General features: G+C 36.9%; 1 protein-coding gene across 2 annotated transcripts in view; it reads right to left on the bottom strand.

The window, feature by feature from the left end:
* Positions 1-25228, bottom strand: part of dlgap3 (discs, large (Drosophila) homolog-associated protein 3) — a 143014-nt gene that overhangs the window by 113660 nt on the left and 4126 nt on the right. The window contains exon 1 of one of the 2 annotated variants that reach the window (XM_047808100.1): positions 18257-18460. The exons of the other annotated variant lie outside the window; for it this stretch is intronic. The gene's annotated coding sequence lies outside the window, so the exon portion shown is untranslated. Of the gene's footprint in view, positions 1-18256; positions 18461-25228 lie in introns of those variants that run through there. 2 annotated transcript variants of the gene reach the window in all.

Genomic DNA, 25228 nt, shown 5'->3' with positions numbered 1-25228 from the left:
CTTGGCTTAGCCTTCATCCCTCGGCACTGTTCCAAATCAAATGGCCCGCTTTTTAATATTGATCCCTGGTGCTGTTCTGTGTTGTGCTACACTGTAGTGGGAGGCTGAGTATTGCTTACGTAGACTATTTGCGCTGTTCCTCTATTTCCCATTAGATTCCCGCCGCCCTCGAGTCCAATCCATGCCCACTTCAACTCATCCCCCCACTATTGTAATTACCTGACATCCTGTCTCAAAGCGGTTATTAAATACACAAGTTAGGCCTCCTTTTTGTTTTCCTTTATGTCTTTGTTTTATGTTGCTCCTTGCTCTCATTATTTTTCAACCTCGACCATTAAAGCACAGACCCAAAGCGCTTCTAATTGCATCTGGGACTGGTCTTTATGGGGTTGCCATGGTGATGGCCTGAGCCATCTACAGCTACACGCAAGCTTTAGGCTTCTAGTACTAACCTCTTCCTCCATGCATCCAACTCTCTCTCTCCCTCTCTCTAGGGTAGTAATACGTCTCTCTCAAACCTGCTAATCTGTGCTGACAGTAGCTATAAGACTAAACCCTAATGACATGTTGCGAATTGGAAACAAGGCCCTCATACACTGGTGCACAGCTGGATCAGCTTTTAAAGAAAGTCCTTCTGAATTAATCCTGCAAAAAAAAAACAACTTTTTTTCAGCTAGACTAGAAGAAATTATGGTCTTTTAAGAACACTGTTATTTTACAATGACTTATTCTTCCTAATGCAAGAAGAACAAACACTGGACATTCTCAGATAAGGTCAAGATTGTCATTTTAGCACCATCAATTATATTCATCAGCTTCACTGATAAGATGCTTTTTAATCCTCACATGCTAAATATACTGTATCAGCTGTTGCTAATGTCACGACAGACTCAATCATTAATGCAGCCAAACACAAAGCCCATCTGCTATTTTATGACATAAGATATACAATCACAAACTGACAAACACTCACAGCTTTAACCGAAGTATATTAATAGAATAAACAGAAAAATCCTGATATGGACTCTTGATGATGGTTATGGAGACCGCTGTCTTTCCTACCAGTCCATTGAGAACTCAGGCCTAGTGGAGAGAGGTGGATCCTCAAAAAGACCATGCTTATCAGGATAAAACATAAATTAGTATAAAACATGACAATAAATGGACAAGTGGCTTTGAACCATGGGGGTACAACACCCATAAAATGTACCGAAGCAACAGGATATCCTTTACACAAACAGAATAAAAATAAACATACAATACAGAGGACAATTTTTTGTGATGATTCTAATTTTGTGGTTTATTACAGTATATATATATAGGATGCTGAATACAGTCTTAGCTGTTTTCCCAAGGGCCAAAATTAATGATCAAGCAGGAACCTTGCAAATAACACCATTTGTTTGCAGTAATATTTATTATAATAATGTCAGAATAATGATTATCCAGATATTACTTACTCTAATACATTCCTACATGACAACACACAAATGCACATCCTACATTTTTAGTACTTTATTTTTTTTTCCAAAATGAGATGCCTCTTATGATGCCCAATATGAGGACACAATACAGCATTATAACAAACCATTTTAAGAGTGCAACAGATCAGCCAGTAGCTTTTGGGAACAAAGGGAAATGTTTTAGATTGGCAGGAAAAGAACAAGAGAGAACACAGTCTCAGAAAGTTAAAAAGAATCGCAGGCTGAACCTAAAAAGGGGATAATCTTACTTTGACTCTTCTGTCTGAATCAAGGTCAAGTGCTGACACAGTGTCAGAGAGAGAGAGAGAGAGAGAGAGAGAGAGAGAGAGAGAGAGAGAGAGAGAGAGAGAGAGAGAGAGATATTGGTATGAATTGCAGTGCCAAAGCACAGTCGAGCAAGCTGCTATCTAACATGGCAGGGACATTAAATAGCAATTTATTTCCATTACCCAGTTTTGTGTCTGCCAGTGGAGTGCTATTTTCAGATGGAGAGATGAACTGCCTATCTCGGGCTGTTTAATGGAATTTAATGTGTATAATGTAGTCCATGACACACTGATTATGGTGATACACCAACCTTTCTATTTGGAATTTCATAGCTTTGACTCATGTCATTGCAAATCTTTATGTTCAACCCACTGAAATGAAGCAAGAAATAAAAAAATAAAAAAAACAACAACAAAAAAAATTTTTTTTCTTTTAAATCCCCCAATTCCTACCCACAAACCAGCTCTACCATCAAACAACAGCAATCAAATGAGAATAGTGAAGGCTAAAAAATGCTTCCTTCACATGAGACACATGGTCACATGAACAAATCACATCAACAACACATCAACAAATGCCTTACCTGAGACACACAAAATCAACTTGCCACATCTTTACAAACCGCTGCTGGTGCTATATCAGTGTAACAGTGTGCAATCTGCCTTAGCTGTTCTCTTAGACGACACTGATTGGCTGGTGTCACTGTTTATACAAGCATGGGCAATTTTGCTTTTTCCTGCTCCATTGACTTTTATAGCATTAGAAAATATTTTTTTAAACCCATCCTATATGTTAAATCCTATCACCAAAATAAATTTTTGATTTATTCTAAATTCACCTGCAATGATTAATACGCACTAGCATTATATAGTCTTTATGAAGATACAATGAAGGCTACCTAGTTAGATTTTAAAAGGCCCAAGTCCAAATTAATCTTCTCCGGCAGTGCCTTCGAATAGAGACAGAGACAGAGGACACTCCTCTTCCTGCCTGTCTGCTTACAATAGAATGGAGTCACTTCTTAACATCTACCCTTCTTGCATACCGAGTCGCAGCCACTACGACTAACGCTGGTGCAATGTGGTAAACACTTTAGTCATAATATGCTGTACAGGTAGTGGTGAGCCAGGCCTGGTGCGGGTGGAGCCTGATTTTCAGCAGTGTCATGTCAAAATTGAAATGCCAATTCCAATTCCGCGGTGGTAATTATAAGTGACCTGTTTTTCGCTAGACTGAATTTAGAATCACAATTGAATTGAAAACAGAGCAAGTGCTACTTCAGAGGAATTGATAATAAAAGTGACCTCCACAGAACTCAAAGACAATCATTATATGGTGGCAAGGATACAATAATGCTGGTGTTGTTGTTTTTTTCTCTTTCTCGCTCTCAGAGGAAAAACACATTTTAACTGGCTAGGAATATTATGCTCCATATATTTATAAAGAGCTAAAGATTTGGCCTGCATCTATGGACTGGGATTTTTATTAATGAGCCTCCAGCACTGATGAGGCAAGTCAGTAGGGTAAAGAGATCCATGGCATGTTTCAATACCACATATGATACTCTAACATGCCTGCACTCATAACAATAGAGCTTTACCTGGCCATCATATAAAAAAAAAAAAAAAAGAAAAGAAAACTTCTGATATATAAGCATAAATACTTTTAATATCATTGATAAATATTAAATAATAGCTACATTATACATACAAACTGTATGTAGTTCATAGATAATAATGGCAGTAGTTGTGTGTTAAAGACGTAGAGACATTGTTTGGAGGTGCACGGAATGTTCTGGCTGTTTCATGCTTTAACCTTTTACCAATCAATAAAACAAAGATGAAAAATGACCGTGTTTCCATTTTAGTGGACTTAATTTTGTTACACAGAGCTCTTGTGCACACAAAGACTAATGGCATTTGCAATAAAAAAAAGGGGAGCTTTTTCCTTTTTGTCAGCTCATGTCATGAGCACTGGACATGAGTCAAAGTAAAATGGTGTTCCTCCAGGGGTTTTGTCCCATATGGGTCTCAGGTGGAGTCACCTCCCTTTTCCTCTGGGATAGAGGAAGTGATGGCACCTACTAGTGGAATTTTAGGCATCTGCAAATCTTTTTTTAATCCGAATGAGCACAAATGGAATTAAAAAGAAAAAAAAAACAAGAGATGGATAATGCGTTCTCCTCCTGCCTTCTGGACCTGACTGTTACTGATACTCTACATCTCTTTGGAACTTCTTCATGTCTGGCTTATTTTATGCTGATGTAAATTTTCCTACATGGATACCTTGAAAATGTGCATTACCAAAATGTGAAAAATGTTCCCATTAACAGTTTATGCCCAAGTCTCCAATCTCCGCAAGAATGCTGTTGATTTGTAAGTAAGGACCACCGCTGTAATCAAGTGCGTATTCTATAACTCTACAGAACATCAACACACATAATACAGTTACCCTTCACTCTATATCTGTATAGTGTAATGACTAACAATCGCACTATTCTGAAGAGGTTGGGTTTCCTTTTGATCGTGGTTCCTTTCAAGGATTCTTGTCAGTTCAGCGAACCCTTCACTACCACTCTTGCCTCTGGCTGGCTCATTACGGCTCTAAATCTACATCCAGATTTATGTAAAGCTACTTTGTGACAGTGACTACTGTTAAACCTGCTGTACAAATAAAACTGAACTGAATTAAATACATTTCCATACAACATTTCCACACACACACAAAAAAAAAACAGACACATTATATAAAAGAAACCCAAGGCATTTTTACGTGTGATCATGATTGATGGATTACAGCTGTAAGAGTAGATGAGTGTCCCTGAAAATCAGCACTCCCCATCCTCTCTACTCATGCACTGCAGGGCCTGCACAATCAAAGACACCAAAAACAACGAAGCGTACAGATACGGCGGTCAAGTGTCACCTGTGGCAGTGTCAGAGGAAGGAAGATAATACTGGTGCATGAACGAGAAAAGGAGCGGTGTGGAACAGAGGCACAGATGGGCTCACTACACGGTCATGACTCAGATGTCATGACTCCTGCCATTCAGCTGTGTCACAGCCAGTACCACCCAGACTACCACGCTGCAGTCCCAAAAAGAGTTTCAAAACAACTCAGAGGTTTCACATGACTGTATTCAGCAGGCCTATGAGGAAGCATAGAGCTAAGAGTTGAGTAGGAGGTATCAGCATTACTAAGAATCTGTGGGAAGCAAAAAGGCCAGAATTAATTAGCAGAATTAAGGGTTTCCTGCAAATTAATTGGTGTCTTTATTGATTTATGTTTTTCTCCCCATGTGCTTTTTACAGAGGGGGTCATGAGAATAAATATATATGTGTCAAGAGATTAGTGTGTGTGTAGGTAGAAGCAGAATTAATTTGTGAGCTTGGACTTACAGTAGCTTGAAGGCTACTTCAGTTACGTTTGTGTAACTCAGTAATGTAATGGTATATCATAATGCACATTCTCTCTAATGTATATAATGTTACGGGGAGACTGGATCACAGAAACTGAGTAGCAATTCAAATCATGTGACATTTATAAATAACATTTCAGGTTAGGAGATTCTGGATGTGCATAAAGGGCTTAATTTGTTGTCACTGCTTTTAATGTCTTAAATTGGTTGATCTATAGTGGCAGGTCAACTGAAAGAAAAATAATGCAGATGTAAACACTTCTACAGTGCTTCTTCAAAGCATCTATTATCGAATCAAGGGATGCATCGATACAGATATTGGTATTGAATATACTTGCTCATTTACTTGTACTATTAAACAATGCTCTGATGCCAACATCTGATGCCAACAAGATAGGGACTTGATATGAGATAGTCATAGCGTACACTGACATTCATTCTAAAGAACAGAACGGCAGTGTCTTTCTGGATTAATGATCAAAATACAGCAAAGCAGACTGCAATCTGTGCTCTGCTAAATTGTTAGAGTACTCCGGCATCTTGCTACAATACAAGCAACCTGATCAAACATTGTAAGAGTTTTATGCTTATGAAAACACCAAAGTCCGTCTACATGTTTAAACAAAATCCGAGTGAAAATAGCAGATCTTACACAACATATTGTTCTTGCCACTACTGGACATCAATAATGAGGAATTTCAAAGCAGCAAAAAATGACTACATCCAGCCGTACCAAAACTTTTCAGAAGTGAAAAAAGACCTACTTTTCTACACTGCGCCTTACATGGTCTAATGTAGCTTGCCAACAGCCTTTATTTATAGTCAACTAGCTAATATTTCTAGCAAAGAATGAGCCTAGTGGCCTAAGCGCATTCTCATAAAACATAAAACTGTTAGTGTTAAACTGTGAAAACATTTAACGTGCTCAATAACATCTCCAGTATCACCTTCGATTGATTAATATTTAAGTATTTACAGTATTAAAAAGAGGGCAACTCAACATGTATTTGAGCCTTTGGTGTTCTGCGACTGTTTGCCTGGTCTACTTTTTAATTTGAAGCATGTCTGGTTGTTGTTTAACACATTTGCCTCACAGCTCTGTGGTTGGGAGTTTGATTCTCACCTCCACCCTGGGTGTGTAGAATTTGCATGCTCTCCCTGTGCTTAAGGGGTTTCCACCAGGTTCTCCAGTTTCCTTCCTATTCCAAAGAAATGCATTGTAGGATGATTGGCATAGTGTTTGTGAATGAATGTGTGTGGGAGATTATGCCCTGTGATGGGTTGGCACATTGTCCAGGCTGTCCTCTGCTTCATGCCCAGAGTCTCATGGGATATGCTCCAGGTTCCCTATGACCCTGTGTGGAATAAGCGGAACAGAAAATGGATGGATGGTCTGTTGATAGAGGTGCAGTGTTCAACACACTCACATACACAGTCAAAGGCAGCACAATTCTATGAATGCATGACTTGTATGCCATTCTATTCCACCTGGTTCGAGATCACCAGGACACTGCTGCTATTGCCCTGTTGTCTGCAGCCTGTGGTTTCTCAACGGGCCTGAATATTTTCATCATAAGTCTTGTAAAAGGAGTCTAATAACTGTATTATACTTCTCAACATTATTGCTTGTTTAAGTCATTTCCTTACTCCGTTCCGACTTAAGAAATTCTTCAAGTTAATTCGGCCCCTGACCATTTTGTATAGAGCCACAAACTCCTGCAGGAACAGAGCTAAAAAGATCCAAAGCAGTATGAAGGAGAATTCCTCCTGAAACAGTCAGCATTATGGTACAAATGACAAATCAAAACCACCAGGATTGTCACAAACCTATCTCTACACAATGTGGAGTGTTTGCTCTGAGAAATATATATTGGTGTTCTGCTGACTTAAATACACAGGTGTGGAAAAAAAACGCTGACTTAAATACACAGGTGTGGAAAGGAGAGTGCTGAATCGAACGTACACATGGGAAGTGACTAAATCACATCACTAAATCACATCACTTAACCTTATCTTACCCTTCATAATCAAAATAAACTTTATTTATTAAACTGTTCATACAAGCGTAATATACTGGCGCAAGCTGAGCTGGATAAAGAAACGTCGTAAGAAACCCAGTAAGAACAAAGCTAAGTAAATATTTTGTCAATATGACACTGTTTCAGAATGCCATTTTGTAAAGAATCATTAATCCCTCCTTCCCTCCCTCCCTCCATTCATCCCTCCATTCATCCCTCCATCTATCTATCCAACCTTCCATTTTCTGTACCACTTATCTTTTGTAGGGTAATGTGAAACCTGGAGCCTATCCCAGGAAACACCTTGTGCCAACTAACCACAGGGCACATACCCCTTCGCACTCTATGGACAATTCAGAGATACCAAACAGCCTACCACTCATATTTTTGGGCTGGAAGAGGAAACTGAAGAGCCAGGAGGAAACCCCCAAAGCACGGGGTGGTAAAAGCTTGCAAACTCTGAAACCATAAGAGCTGATTTTCAAGAACAACATACTGAAGAAGTTCTATTATTTTTATTGTAGACTTTTTCTTCATTAGTTAGTGTTTGTGTTCTTGTTCTTTGCTGCTAATAATGAACTCCTTATGTTTAAGATGTTTTACAGTATAAGGTTCTGTTCATTATAAGAAGATGCTGCAGTTCCCCCTTTTGATACTATTAGAAAGTACAGTTTGCTGACTGCTTTGACTGGCAACATTAATTTTGTCAGGAATGGCTGAGGCAATTCCCTGCCTGGACACTAGGGGGACATTCTGGCAGTTTTTGTGTGTCTTGTCCCATATTGTCCCAAATTTTCATATATAGCATCACATGGTATCAAATGTTGGTAATAAACTTTTTTATTTATTTATTTATTTTTTAACAAGCATTAATACAAAAAAAAATTAGAATACTGATAGCAGTATGGATATAATGACTAATTAAAACCAAGTTGCACCTTTATAGCTACCAGAGTTAATGAAAGAATAAAAACATGGAGAAGAATGTCAACTTAAATTATTTGCTGAACTTGTCAATCGTTATATGGGTTAAAATAAGGTCTACAACACCGGTATAATTTCTGCATCTGAGCAGAAAATATAAAACGATTATTGACAAAATGCAAATCTAGAGCGGTTTCAAACAACTATTAGTATTTACTATGGATACAATCAAATCAGCATGAGATTGGAATGCACTGCATCCTGGAAAATATTGGGCAGGTAATGAAATAGGTTTCTAAACTCCACAGCAATTTAGGAGTAAATCACAAAAAAGTGAAATTGAAGCAGCAGACTTCAATTTCAGAATAAAAAACATCTGGACAAGTAGCTGGACTATTGAGACAAAATGAAAAACAGATCATCTTTATTATAATCAGCATTTAGGCTTGCTAACTGTGGCTGCTATAATCTGTGTTTATTTCGTTTATTGATGGTTTATACGATGGTCTTGTATGTCTTTTCTGTCATCACAAAGATTTTAACAGTTTACAGAAGAGAAAAAAGGAAGATATGCTGAGAGAACTTTGTTGTTGCAACTGCTCAACAAGTTCCATATCAATTGTAGTTAAACTAGATAAATTTTATAAAAACAATATTACATTTTCATGTCAATGGCCAGTATATGGAATTTGTGGCTGTTTCAGGTTGTCCATATTCCACAGTGGAGATTAATGGCTTAAATGAAAGTAGACTCTCTGGGCTGTAATATGTATGCCTTATATATTTATTTATAGGGCTTATATATTTTATTTTTATAGATATGTTAAAAAGTTTGTATTTTTCACAAAGCATTTTTATATCTTTAAAGTAAATGGTGATATCAACTTCTGATGGTGATAACTTCTGCTCTTTGATATTTTTATATTAAACACAATTCTAAGTTTATTCAAACAGAGGTAAAAACATCTTACCCTGAAAATCAGCAGTGTTCTGTTTAATTTTATATCAGACTTGTGGCTATAAAATAATTCATTTGTTTATACTTAAAATTACACTTAACTTATAAATTGATTTCCTTTTTATACGTGGCATGGGATGCCAGTGTGTACTGGTAACGGGATGTGGTAGCTCAGTGGTTAAGGTGTTGGGCTACTGATCGGAAGGTCATGGGTTCGAACCCCAGGTCCACCAAGCTGCCACTGCTGGGCCCCTGAGCAAGGCCCTTAACCCTCAGTTGCTCAGTTGTAAGTCACTCTGGATAAGGGTGTCTGCTAAATGCCGTAAATGTAAATGTAAAAAGGGTTCACAGTAACATAGTATGTATCATAGTATTCACAGAAACTACTTCTTCCTAATCTCTTAGATTAAATTTTAAACCTATTCTTAAATTGACAGGACACTCGTAACACACTAGTAACATTAATATATTAATATTCAATCTAAACAGTTTGGTCTCAGTATAATACAACTTTAATTGAAAATGTGAGTAAATTTGATTTGTAGCAGAAGGAAATCACAATGGTGTAATGTACAGCCTGTAAAGCTCTTACAGGCAGAATACAGGTTACTTTCACACATTTCACAAACATTTCTAAACGTCAACATGCCTCAGGCGCTTATCAGGAGTCAGCCTATCTATACACATCTCAGCAAGAAGCACTGCTTAGCATCCACCGATGGAATTGAGAATGATAAATTATAAGCAAGCTGGCGAGAAATTAAACTATTTCAGAACCTACCGTTTCTGCATGGTATCTAAGAAATGTGGACTAAATGTGAAATTGCTGTGAATTAGATAGATAGATACAACTTTATTGTCATCGCATAGTACAGGTACACAGCAACGAAATGCAGTTTGGCATCTACCCGAAGTGCAAAGAGTAGCAATTGCACAACAATACACAACATTTCAAACTCCTACATGAATAAGCCAAAGTCTCTGCATTAACTTTAATGTCTGTATATCACAATCCTGCCTTACTGTGAGGGGCATTGTTACAAGCACCACATTCTCCGTTCAGTTGCTGGATAAAAGCAGTGAAACGTATGAGATCAGGTCTCATTGCCCTGCAGCCCAGCTGCTGTTCTCTGAGTAAATAATGTGCACACAGTTTTGCCAGTCCCCTCACACACTGCAGAATATTAAAGGTATACAAACAAACGGCTCAAACAATCTAACTCAACTCAGCCTGTCCAGAGAACCAAATAAAAATATGGATGCTTGTTTAGAAGTTAACGTCTACACAGTAGAGTTGTTCACAAAAGATCGAATCCAACTGTCTATAATCTGATAAACTACCATTTATATAATCGGTGAAGTACAACTATACAGAAAAATTAGCTTCATGAGAATACATTTTGATATCGGCAATTGAGCAATTATGGTTCAACCCGAAACTGAATGGCATAACACAAACACTAAAGCCAACTCTATGTGAACTCTGCCCTCAGTTTGACATTGATAATGTCTCCTCTCCACCACACAAAAGTCCATTGTGTCCAATTGTGTTACTCCCTGCAATCTGGCCTCAGTGATATCATACCTATATTGCACAGCCTTTGGAAAACAGATGTTTTGCCTAATATATCACAATTATAGGCCATAACTGAACATATGGGCAGACAACATGGTGCCATTATGTGTTCTGAAGCTGAAATATGGTCAAATTGAAAGTCAGAATCCTAATTGAGTTTGTACAGTAGGTCAAAACTGGAGCCTAAGGATGCACGATAGATACTCGATCACCTTTACTGGTCATTCTTCATGCTGGAAGTGTAGTTTGAATGCTGAGAGATAAAATGAACTTAAATGGTGCTTTAAATGCTGGCTCAAAGTGTATGAACAGTGTTATAAATCAATATGTAAAAAGCTAAATTGTACTCAAATAATTTGCACAAATATATTCATTTTATATATTAAAGTTTTGAGTTGTTCTGTCAGGCTTCTGACCTATTTCTCACAGAACACCAAAATTAACTACTACACTTGTCACTCACAACCACTGTCACATTCACAGTCACCTGATTACTGATCATGCACATCTGAATTCATTCAGATGTTTTGATATTTAAGCAGTTTCACTGCACTCACTCACTGAAAAACAAATTACGTATCATCCTGTGTTTATTTTTCAGATATACTGAACCTTTGTTTACTCTGCATGTTTTCCTGGTATTTGTTCTGTTCTTGTTTACTGGTTTTGTGATTCTGTTTTTTGTCCAGTTCTGTCCAGGTTTGCTGATTGCCTGTTTTTGACTACATTTTGGTTTTACCTTTTGAATTTGTCTACCTGCCATTTAAATAAAGTGTTCAAGTACAATACAATTACATCCGTCTCTGCTGACCGATGAATATTGATTAACCAACAAATTGCTCCAAGATTTTCATCTAGCGTTTTCCTTTAACTTTTATCTTTCAGCCAATAGTAAATGCTGCTAAAGTGTTAGTTGCTGTGGTTTATGCCATCATTGTGTTTATTCATTTCAGTCAAATCTTTGCTTCAGATCTGTCAAGAGATTCCGTTGTGTGATAGAAATGCATGTGCAGTCACTGGGCTTGTCTGTCATGTCCAAAATCATGTCATGTCAATCATATCAACCATGCGCTTATAATTATCTTCAAATAACTCAAATACTATATCATTAAAGAATAAAGAATATCAAATTCTCCTACAGCACTGGTTAAAAGAACACTATTTTGGCAGAGAGGTGATTTACAGTAAAGGTTTGGCTCATTGTTCACTTACAGGGACATGCATGCAGTTAAATGTTGTAGTGCAGAGAGCTACTAGAGGGCTTTAGTGACATTTTGGTTTCATCCCTGTTACGACATCCACCTGTATACACTTTCATTGAGATCATCAATAGAAGATACACTACAAAACCCACCACTCAAACACACCTGATTTTACTTAACAATCTGGTCACCAAATTGTCTTTTTGTCAATGCAACCTGCTTAATATCAGGCTTTAACAAGATAATATAAACACTGTGGTTTATTAGCAAACAACATGAAATAAACAGAACAAAAACAGCAGGTAAAGGCAAGTCGAAAACAGGCAAAAAGGTCAAAAATCATAAACCCAGAGAGTGAAAGACTGGACGGAGGCAAAACAGGGAGCAAAAGTCACCCGTTGAGAGTGACATGTAAACAGACTTTAGTGGGAAAATACAAAGGCATAGTAATGAGAGGTAAGCAGTACCTGTAATGAGAAGACAAGATTTAGCAATAAACTAAGGGAACTGTAGTGTTTATATACTGAGAGTGAATGAATAAGTGAGATCAAGCAAAATGGCAAGCAGTGGTTGTGGTTGGAGTAGAACAGGCACATGGGCATGTTTATACACTGATGATTCTTGAAGTGGGAGCTCCCAAAGTTTTAGGAATTTAATCATATAAACAATCTACTAACAAGCTTACCTGGCTAGCTAATATTTGACAAAACAATCAGCTAGTTAGCTAACTTATAGCTACAAAGTTGCTAGGCAATATATCCACAAGTGAATGTTTGATACTCCTAAAAATCTACATAAACACTTACATATTGGCTTGCACACAAAATATCACTTTACAATAATAATTTCAAAAATACATGACAGAGTGTGTAATTTTTGTAATGTTACATGATGTCCATAGAGCGATGCAGGCTGCTATAGTGACAGAATGATGTCATCAACTTGTCTCTCGTGTCTTCGTCTAACTTGCATTTATTTAAAAGCCCTGTGTTTGTTTTGTTCTCCATGTTGTTATGCTTTTTCTTTTTCATTATGCAACAGTGTACGATGATACAACCCTGTAAGGTACTGCAGGATGCTGTCTTAATTAATGGCTAACCAAAGCAATAGATATTAGCACATAAATGTTTACAGCTTAGGTTTAATAAGATTAGTCTTACAGGAGGTTGGCAAGTTTGTTGTCAAAGAAATGTAAAATTGAGAGTTGCACCTTGAAACACACCAACTTTAGAAACCTTGTGCACCATCTTTTTCATCAAAAACCCAAAGAGAAGAAATTCCTTAGAGCACAGATGACTCTGTGATCACTGTGATTTGAAAACCCTCAAGAAATTATTCATACAAATAAAATTCCATATTCAGAGCTGTGCAGAGGGGAAAATAGTTTGGCATCGCAAAATATACTGCATTATTCAAGAAAATAACAGTCTTTGGAGAAAATGTGTTCCTAATATCTACTAGGCTGAGAGATACGTGTATGTGACTCATAAATATGTGTGATTGTGAAGAAAGCATAGACATTTAGGCAGCTACTATAATGAAGAGATAGAGTTCTGGGGAATCGTCATAGCTTTTCCAGTAGGATCTCTAAAATCGTACTTTCTTCTTTAGCACTGTCCTGAACTCCTCTCTCATTGTTCACCACAAACAATCTAACAGCAATGCTGGCAGCACACAAACAAACAAATGTGGCCCCCAAGGCTGTTTCTTAAGAAGTCCAGTGAAAAATATAAGAGACAGAAGAGTAAAAGACAAGTGGAGCAGCATCAGAAAAGCGAAACACCTGGAGACCGAAACAAAACGACTGGATTTCTTTTTTTTTTTAAATCTAGGTTGATGAGAAAATTGCTAAGAAAGTTTGTACCTCAGCATCCCTTGTTACTACTTTATATCTCTCTCTCTCTCTCTCTCTCTCTCTCTCTCTCTCTCTCTCTCTCTCTCTCTCTCTCTCTCTCTCTCTCTCTCTCTCTCTCGCTGTTCTTACAGGATGGCTAGGTTTCTAACACAAACTTCCTGAAACCTCCATTAAAATCATTACTGACTAATCATGTACAGAGCGGCGCTACTCAGAAGGATGACACACTGTGCGGGGGTCACACATATTAGGACTGATAGGTTCTTTGCTCAGGGATAGTGAGGTCATGTCGGTTTTTGAGTTTTAGTGTTTTCAGCAATGGATGCCAAAAGGGTTATTAGGTATGGTGAGAGCAGCACTCACTAGGGCTGCACAATACATATATATACGAAACAATACGAAAATATTGGGAAAATACTATAGATGTGTATTTTAATGTCAATGAGAGATGCAAATATGAATATATTAAATAAACTACTTGAAATAATGTACATTTAACTGTGTAGAAAATAATATATATTATTTTAAAATTCATGTTACGTCAAATTATCCAAAGTGGAACCATTCATTCATTCATTCATTCATTTTCTACCGCTTATCCGAACTACCTCGTGTCACGGGGAGCCTGTGCCTATCTCAGGCGTCATCGGGCATCAAGGCAGGATACACCCTGGACGGAGTGCCAACCCATCGCAGGGCACACACACTCTCATTCACTCACGCAATCACACACTATGGACAGTTTTCCAGAGATGCCAATCAACCTACCATGCATGTCTTTGGACCGGGGGAGGAAACCGGAGTACCCGGAGGAAACCCCCGAGGCACGGGGAGAACATGCAAACTCCACACACACAAGGCGGAGGCAGGAATCGAACCCTCAACTCTGGAGGTGTGAGGTGAACGTGCTAACCCCAAAGTGGAACCATGCCAGAAAAATGTGCAAAACATATAATAACAAAGCCATATGAAACAAGTGTCACCTTTCTGCATATAGCCTTGTGTCCTTTATGAGGAATAAAACATGACAGAGCAGAGTAACAGTTACTGTTAACAACCTAAAGATTGTGATTTTCCTATAACAGAAGGCATTTTATTTCTCTTATACCATAGCATTCGATACACTGATTATACATTTTAATAATTGAAGAACAGCACATTGCAATTTTGATCCATTTGTAGTTACATGTTGTGGAACCTTTATGTCCCCACTACAATCACATTTTGCTTTTTCTTGAATGTACTGTACTAAATATAGAACATCACCTCCAATATAACACAAAAATTAATTCTTATGTTAAGTGCAAGAAGCATGTGTTTCAGGATAGCTTCACCATGTCAACAATTATCTGCTATTCTTTGGTAAATAAAAGCACATTTTATTAGATTGATATTTATGTAGCATCCGCCATACTTGCATGTTCCTATGAATTAGCTGTTACTATAGTAACCTGTGATCTGTCTCGAGCCTGTGAGATTTCCCTCAGGATTTATCAGTATGGATTATATTATTCGAGTAAATATGGAAGGTACATGAATTCACAAGTGGAGTTCATTACAAGGTACACTATGGTACAACTAATGTGGACACCTTGTTGAGCATGGTATTCTTGTTGAGTATAGTATTCCAATGGTATTTATATGGAATTGGCATCACCCCTTTAATGCTACAACAGCCTTTACTCGTCTGAGAAGCCTTTCACTAGATTTAGGATCATGGCTATGGGAATTTGCGAATCCAGCCACAAAAGCATTAGTGAGGTCGGGTGCTAATGTCGGGTAAGGAGGCCTGCCATGAAGTTGGCATTTCAATTAATCCAAAGGGTATTCAGTGTAGTTGAGGTCAGAGCTCTGAGCAGGCCACTTGAGAGCTTTCAAACCAACCTTGGAAAATGCTTGTCTTTATGGACCTCACTTTATCTACAGGAATTGTCATGTTGGAACAAGTTTAGGCCTCTTATATCCCCTTAGTAAAGGAGAATCACGAATCTACAGCATACAGAGGAATCATATACAATTAGTTGCCTCCAGCTTTGTGGCAAAAGATTAAGGAAGGCCCACTTATTGAATCATAATCAGGTGTATTATAATAATAATCCAATATTATAAACAGTAATTAAGAGCTTTCATATCCAAATTTTCAAAAACATCTATTCCAAATTTAACTCTTTTTGAAAGGCAAAAATAATAATAAATGTGCCTGTTGTGTTTTACCTTTGTTCAGCATTGAATTTCTTTGTCATTTCATACTCCATAGTGGTGTTTAATGGGTTATATGAACATAGGCAGAATATTGACATAGAAATTTATTTCACACAAATGTTTATATCTTCAATGTAGATGTTGATATCAAACCCATTTCTGCTCTCTGAGATGCCCAAATTGCTTGTTCATAAGCTTCTCTAAAAGTTAAGATTATCCAAACAGAGTCTCAGACTAAAAAAAAACAAAACAACAGAGTTGTGACTAATTCCATATCAGACCGTTTCCATTCTGCCAATAAAATGACAGGCCAATATACTGGTAAAAAGAGTTAAAAAGATCTTAGAGAGAATAATAACAATGAGTTTATTTTTACTGATCTAACATCCATAAGCAATCAAAACTTCCAGTGTAACAATTTTCTTATATGGGAAATATACTGTAGGTAAAAAAGCTTGTTTTTTTTTATATAAACACAATCATGAATGTAAACAATAGTCTAAACTCACGAATTCATGCCTGTAACAAAAGATAATGCATTGCTTTTATGGTGGTACATTTACTTTGACTACATTTTAATGCTATACCTGTGTCTCATATATCAAAGGAATATAATGTGTCTCAAAGCTGAATGCCACCACTGATGCTCCACAACCCTTCTTTGAGGTGTTCAATAATTCAGCATCCAACAAGCACAGACGTGACATTATCCATATAAATGCATAGAAACTCATCTTTAGGCTTTCATGTGGTCTCTGCTGTGGCCTGGTTAGGAGACATGCAGATCGGGGGAAAAGACAGGAAATTAAATGCACAGTAGTATTGGTGCAGGACCTTTTTTGTCTGTTCGTTTCTATTATTTTTCCATCTCTCCACCAAGCCCTCTATCCTGTTCACTCCAATCTTCCATTCATCAACTGCTGAACATCATCCCTTCATTCTAAGCCTCTGATGCAATCTCTCTTCCTGTACATCCATTCCCTGCCTCCATCACCATTCCCCCCCTCTCTCTTTCTCTCTCTCTCTCTGTTCTCAGTTTCTTCTTTTTGCCAATAATTCTCCTTGGAAACAGCTGTGGAGAAGCCGCACAGATGAAGATGTCCACAGAGGTTACCGTACCTCAACACATCAGAAGGATTAGAAACAATGCTTCCTGATCTGTGTGGGTTTATTCACAGAGAACATTTTAATAGCAAGGGTGGTGGTGTCTTGAGGATCAGATAAACATTTATCAGTTGGTTTTGATATGGATCTTAATAAGTGTGTGTATTATCTTAATGAAATTAAGCAGTGAAAAAGCTCAGCTGTGAGTGATTAAATGCATGAGATGTGTCAGACCACTTACAAAGGCTGGAAGATAAGAGTTGGGTGAAAACACAAACACACACACACACACACACACACACACACACACACACACACACACACACACACACACACACACACACACACACACACACTGCAGCACTTCATTAATAAGTAAAATAATATATGCTAATGAGGTTAGTACACAGCTCAACAGTCACCCAATTCTTTTTCTTCCATCATGCCATATTTTCTTCTAATTCATCTTTGAACAAGCCTGTCAACAAGATTGTTAGCATCCCTTTACAGTGCACTCATTCTCTAGTCATTTTGCTGTTGTCCCTCTACTCTCATCCCTGATGTGTGTGCTGGTGAAATATTGCTTATCTGCACTGTGTTAAGGAGCCCAGGAAGTGTGCTAGATGGTCAACCAGCTGCTTTGCACCATTCAGTTGAAGAAGCAAAGGTTTTGAATGGGTTACCATAAGAAGGACTTTACTTCATGCCCTAACATTTGGTAAAGAAAATGCAAATGCAAACCTTATTTCCATAGATACATAATTCAGTTCACCACCTACTACATTACACACATTGCTATGTTAGATCAGGATTCATCAGGTCTCAAAGAATAAGAAATTGATCAACACAAATGAAAATACTGACATTACACACTTCTGGGTCGTAGTCTTACCCGTAAATATGAAGCTGCTGAGGTGAAATGCTTCTTGTGATTTACATTTCATGAAATATTTTACATTGTATTTTAAAATTACTGCCACATATCTTCAATATTGGAAAGATAAATAACGACATAATAGTCATTGGCACTGTAACATGGATATATGATTAGCCCATGTCACCTTAACCTTAAGCAAATTCTAAAGAAAAAAATAGCCTTTCATATTGGATATACTGTACTGTATGTTCCGTAAATCAAGTCGTGGCCATACTTCTGTATGCCATAGGCACAGAATAATAATTTGTGGCCATGTAATACTTGAAATATGATCTCTTCAATATGGACTCACGTTTGTTAAAAAATCTCACCTCAGTGGCTCAGCATATACAGTAGGAGTAGCATATACAGTAGGAGGGTCAGGATGGACACAATAACGTAGAGCAGGCAGAAATCGAAAACGTAAAGACAGGCTGAAGGTCAGGGCAGGCAGCAAACAATCAGAAAACCAGTACACAAAAACTGAATCAAAGCGGGAACTAGAAATACACGAGAATTGCTCAGAATGATCGCAATGGCAGATCGAGACTTTGCACTGGAGTCAAGTTCAAGTTTGTGTTATATAGGAAGTGGCTGATAGGTAACAGGTGGCGGTGCAATCAGTCTCCGTGATGGATGATGGGAGGTGTAGTCCGGAAGTGACTAGTATTCCGGAGACGATTCTCTATGTTGGCGTTCAGGAGGCGAGGCAGGTGCACCGACCGTGACAGATTAAAATCTTTTAGCATGATTCTGAAAAATATTTCTGAATGCAGGCCAAGAGCCTGTTGATTAGACTTTCAGTCGTTTAGCTTTTATGTGCAATGTGAACAAAAATTAATTTACTAGGAGTTTGTTTTTACTTCCAGTGTATCACATTATCCTCTTCTGCATATTAAATTTATTTGAACAGTCCGGGGCCTTCTAACCTGTTTTTCTATTCTGTTTCAAGATGTTCTGATATGTTTGACTAAATATTACTTTTGTTGTGACATCCTTCCAAATCTTGTCATAATATTCTAAACAGCTTTGGACTGAACACTATGTGCAAGGACCAGTTGTAATTCACCACTTTTCTAACACTAGCATCTAATTTAATAAAAATTACAACATACTCTCACTGCAATTGAGTAACCCCATGAACAGGGTTGCCAGGTCAACATTATAAAACACACTCAAAAGCAAATCAAAAGCAATTGATCCAATTCTAATACTCAAAATTATGCCTGCCTTTGACAAATAGTATTAAATGTACAATAAATAACAGTCTGGCTTAAAGCTAAAGTAAAATTCAATTCATCAAAGGTATTCAACACATCCAAACCCTGATCAATTGAAACGAGCCAGAAATAACCACAAACAGCACAATTTCAACTCAGATTGTCAGCCTGTACTGTTTTATGCTAACACACTGAAATTTTACAATGTAATATTCATACTGGTAATGTGAAAGCAGGGTGAGAAAGTAATACAGTAAAAATGCAGAAAATGCAAAATGGTCTTATATTATTAGGTGCAACTGAAAAAGACCTTCCATAATATGATTTTAATTTAATAAGGTACCGGTATATCAAAATATGAGTTGTGTAAAACATCTTCTGGATGCTTGTCAGAAGATTTGTATAAATCTCAGAGGTGAAAAAGTTATGGCCTGAGGATGAATTTCAGCCATCGATGAAGGGGATTTGAATAAAGCCAGCGGAATGACGTTGAGAAATATGAACTCCTTTGTATTACAGACAAATAAACAGTTATCAAGATAAATTGTTTCAGACAGAATTTCCTCTCAAGGCCCAAGACTTTTGCCCTGTATTGTATACATGGTGTTTACTGTTTTTAATACTCTTGAGATCGTAGCTCAGAGGCTTTTTGGAAGAAGTAAATGAATTTCCCTGCCAGCATTCACAGACCTCACAACAGACTATCAAATATGAATATCATTTACTGCTTGTCACTCAAATGTTTCAAGGCAGCACTTGGTTGCTAACAGAGCCAGAACTACATGACCTATCATATACAAAACAGAAGTTTTGCACCCAGCATACTGTATAGTGGCACAATTCCAGCTTATATTCAAGTATCTCTACATTTATCAGTTCATTTTCTTTATTTGTCATTCTAGAACTGAATTCTTTTTGAGTCAATGCTAAATGGAAGCTTACAGTTCCCTGCTTTGACCTTGTAAAAGACAGCACTCAATAAAGTGCATTTATTGATATGCAATATGCAAAATGGGCCTTTATTGCAGTATATTATGAGTGAGTTATCAGGCATCAGCAGGAGAGCGTTTTATGTGGCATTTTGGGAATAGCTCATTCCTTTCAAGCACAGTGTGTAAACCCATGGTTTCATCAAAAAGAGCCTGTATGATCTCCCTGTCAGCATGAAACAAACACATTCTGGCTGTAAAGATAGAATTAGGGCTGCAACTAGAGTGTGTTAAGCCCATGTGGGGAAGCAATCTTAGTCATAAACAGGCTATAACTATGAGCACCAGAGCAGAAGGCAGCAAGCATTTAACCATAGGTGATGTTATGCATCTCTGAACTTCTAGGGGTATAATGCATACAGTATCTGTGTCTACTTAATGCTCCTAATATACAGGTATCTGTATCAGTATTCAGACTTAAATTTAAAGTGGGTGTTGTTTGAAAAATTTATTTTTTGTTCGATTAATACTGCTCTTGTAGTTAGTTTTGTTTTTACCTAGCTCTGACATTTACAGTTAGTAACAATGAGTTAATATACCTTGTGCATCCTACAGCAAACCATGTACAAATACATATGCACCCTATTCACATCTATATTTATATCTGTTTAAAATGCTATTTTTTCTGAACACTATATTTCATATTCAATACACTGGACTTTGACATTGACTCCTGACTGTCCTTGTACTATATGTACTGTACTGTATCTCCCATTAAGTTACTTTCTAAATGTACACAATGTTTGCAATATTTAAAGAATATCTTTTTTTACTTGCTTTGAATTCACTAATAGTTTGGGGTACTCTATGTGCAATATTTCCCACTGTCACTTTTTGATCACATACACTATTTACAGTTTATTTAATTTTTTTTTTTTTGGTTGTTTAGAGTACATCTTTTACAGTCTTGTCAGTGTTCAATGTTTGCAACTTGCTTTTTATTTGCACTACATACGAGTTTATTTAGTATTTTTGCAAGTATCACATGTCCTGGGTATGGAGTGTACAAATGTTCCACAAGAACTTCATTGATTATCAATGTTTAAATCACATGTTTTATGCACATGACCATAAACTACTCAGTACCTATACCTAACATCTGTGCACACCTGTCTTATGTGCATAAATGTTCAAAATGACTAAAAATCTCTAAAGGAACTGTTTTTATGAGTTTGGGTCAGCTAATAAAAAGAACAAGCATGCTTTACTACTGTATTTTTATTACACTTTAATGTGAATTGAATTTGAGGGCTTTGTAATGTTCTATCTAGTTTAAGAATGAACGTACTACAATCACAATACACTTGAAGACCACAACTATTATACAGCCTCCAAACTCGAACATTTTGTTATCATTTGAATTCCATTTTTTGTATTTATTTTTTTAATTCCCATGCCTAAAAAAAATCTTGAAGCAGTTTTATTATCCTTGAAACTCCAAGTAGAAGCAGGAGCTTAGCTGTAACCCACAAAATCCGATTACGTCAGCGATGCTTTATTTACAACAGAATGCACCCACATCTGCCATCATCTCAAAACTTCACCATGAATTCAGATAATTAATCATGCTCACATCAGTGTTTTTTGATTAGTACACTCTTTATTTCAGTTTTTTTTTTTTTTTTTTTTTTTTTAACATATCATTGAAAAGAATTATACACATTTGACAGAGAATAAAGCACTGTAGATGAAAAGCCACAGGCAATTACCTCTAATCCTTTTTGCTACAGTTAGGCCTATCTTCTCTTTATTTGGCACAGCCTAACAAAGCTAAAAAGGTTTTCCTCGGTTAGAGAGTTATTGCCAAATCAAAACAATAATTATTAACCTATTTATCATGATAGTTAAACTAAATATCCTGCTAGTTAAACCACACATCCTGCTATTTAGCAAAACTGTTTATCTCATGTTAGCATAATAGCTTACTATTTGTACTTGCTAAACATCACACTAGCATAAACAAACCTATAACTTGCTCATTCAACATTTTAAATTTTACGCCATGTTACTTCTCTTACATTTAACCACTTGTTAGTCTACAAGCTAATCCTTTTTTGGTCTACAGATAATGCTAGTTTGTCTGGATAATCTATTTAACTTGTTTATACACATGTAGCACAAGGTGTGTCACTGTTTTGTGCTCACATTTTTTGCAGCTTCACTTCAAAAATAAGGAATAGTTTGTACATTTGGAACAATTTACATATACATAATTGCACATAGTTGTTTATTATCGATTAAAGGAAGACAGTGGCCAAATGGCCATTATGACATGCTATGCATCATCACTGTATTAAAACAGCTTTAGTTGGGTAGAATAACAAATAACAGTAAACAACTTTGTTATTTTCTGTTCTTGGAATATCTTGTGCCTTAATTTGAATGAGACTTACATTATTAGCTACTGGTGATCATGGGAATAATGTTTTGCTTAGACACAATGGCAACACTTTTCTGCACACTTTGAACTTATACTGTAAATCCTTTAGGATCTGCTTTGAAAAAAAAGTAGCTGTCTCACTTCTGGGAGAAATTTTTATGCATAGAAATGTCTGATGTTAATTACATGACATGCAGCGTGTTCAGTATAGTATGTGAACCCCTGTTCAATAACCCGAAAGCTGTTGAGGAGAACTATCAGGAGAAGATAGGAAGCACTCTGTGTACTATTTCAGGCAGAATTTAAGCTCTCAAAAACATTTAAGGCACAAAAGCTCAACCAAAACCACTTACAGAATTTAGTTTATGCATTTAGCAAGTAAATTCTGATTCTGTAGAAACTATAATTCCAGAGATTTATTTATTTTTTGTCTGGATTGGAGGATGTCATTTTACTATTCAGATGAACGTGCCTGATCTCTCTCAAAGACTTCAAGGAAGAGAAATCACAAGTGTATATAATTGAATATATAAATGATCAAATATTGTGTAATGTGGTCATAAATAAAAAAATAAAAAAATGAATGTCACCATAAATAATTAAAATGTTGTTCAAAATGAAATATTAAATTGTCATTTTCATCCATCAGATCTGACAGGGAGAGATCTGTGTTTTGATTAGTGCAGAGACTTGATTAGATGGTTCATGCCTAATTTGCCATTTCTGCAATGAAGACTTTTACTAGTTATTACCAAAATGTTTGATATTGCAGTCAAAATGGATACAGCTGTTAATGGAACTGTTGGAGGAAATTAAATGTTTTTTAGATTAAATCTTTGTGTTTTAACAGCTGTATTTTCTGCCTTAGGTTATATATCTACCATTGAAAAAAAGACCAAACATAATTTCTTCTGTTTTGCTCTTGTACTGAATAAAGATAAACTTATTTACAATGCTCTGATAATCATGTTATTATCTGTGTATATAATGTGAAACTATATAAACTGAACTATATAATGGTGGAAAAACACAGGGTCATGTGATAGGTGAGTGCTGTTGTCATGGTTACATTGAACATACCTACTGTATATGTGGAGCATTAACAATTGTGTTTGATGTGGTCTGTTTTAACACCTCGTCCACAATAAAATAAACTGAACGAGCCAATGTGAATATAATCTGTACCTGATTAAATGAGGTGGGTATCTTTATTAATTGAATTAATAAATGAATTTTGCTTACTAATTGTCACATAAGCCTACTCTTATCTGATTACCTTCACAATTGGAAACATACTTCTTTAAGTCCTGAAATGAACTGATCAATACAGATGGAGTAAAATAGTCCTGTGGGGATAAAAAGCTCAATATACAACTTAAACAATTTGCAAATAAGTGTGAGTTTGGATGGGCGGTTAAACTGAGATTAAATTAATATCTTGAGGCCAAAGGCAGGACACAAATTCATCTCAAGTTGACTCAGCACTTGATATTCACCAGACATTTAGGAAACTGTGAACAGGATTTGCCCTATTGTCTGAAGATTGAAGGTTTGAATCATTACAATGCCATGACCATCCACAGACTGGGGTCTAAAGATGGTCGTACTCTTTGGGTGGGAGGGATGACATACTTTCTCTCATCTGTCAGTCAGATTGACACTAGCTAGTTGCTGGTTTGTGAGTGCATGCATGAAAAATTTATCACCTGCAGTGCAAAAAGATGCAGCGATTGGCCTCACATGGCTCACAGTCACATGTTCAATCCCACGCTTTCTGGTTGGTAGCTGTCAAGTGAAAGCACCAACATCAACCTCATGACTATGACCATGAGTAGACTGTAAAAGAATAGCCACAAGGTGTTTATGCTTTTCTTATTTTGCCAAGAATTAGATTCAAAGCATTAAGTACAATGCTATAATTCTTTGTTTCTTGTTAATCTTGTTACAGTTAAAGCAGATGAGAGTGCACACACCTTGGGTGATGGTCATTTTAGTTTTTGACTCATTACAATTCTTGCCGCAGTTGACTACTCTTAGAGTTAACACATGGCCTATTGTTTGCATTAGTGAAGCAGTGGGCACTGCAGATACCGGGGAACTAATTTCACAATTTTATAAATACATAATATGTTGTGAATCAATGAACTTTCCCAGCCTTTTATATTTCAGTGCAGGACGATGAGCTGTTATTCCAAGTTAAATGGTGGACAACGATCAATACCTAAAATGTTGTCCTTTGAGGATCTTCAACACGCATTGACTTAACTGAAGCATAACACCAAAAGTGATGTATGAAACAGCCTAAAAAATACTGCTGACTATACCTAATCGTCTTCTGATGCTGAAGGAAATGAACAAGAGGACGTAGCTGCTGCGCTGTCAGGGAGAAAATGGTAAGGTCCTTCACCACATTGTCATGGCAGGAACTGAAATGGAACTCAAAATCAGCTGTTCAGTGCAACTTTGTACAGCTGCCTCACATACAGAGACTATATAGTACTTTGTTTGACTGCTTTTCGTTTTCTTGAATAATAAGCCTACCCTGGTGGAGTGTGCTGAGAAAAAACTGGATGTGTCGAATGGATGATCCAGTTTTTTCTCAGCAACTGCTTTACCCCACTGCACACATGCTTGTGGGGTAAAATCTTCATTAAAGTGCCCTCATACACACTCTGAAGTGCATTATAATTGACCTACAAGGGGCTTTAACTTCAG

This window comes from Tachysurus fulvidraco, chromosome 24, assembly GCF_022655615.1.
Source record: "Tachysurus fulvidraco isolate hzauxx_2018 chromosome 24, HZAU_PFXX_2.0, whole genome shotgun sequence".
NCBI classification, from domain to species: Eukaryota; Metazoa; Chordata; class Actinopteri; order Siluriformes; family Bagridae; genus Tachysurus; species Tachysurus fulvidraco.
This window is presented reverse-complemented; position numbering and strand designations above follow the sequence as displayed.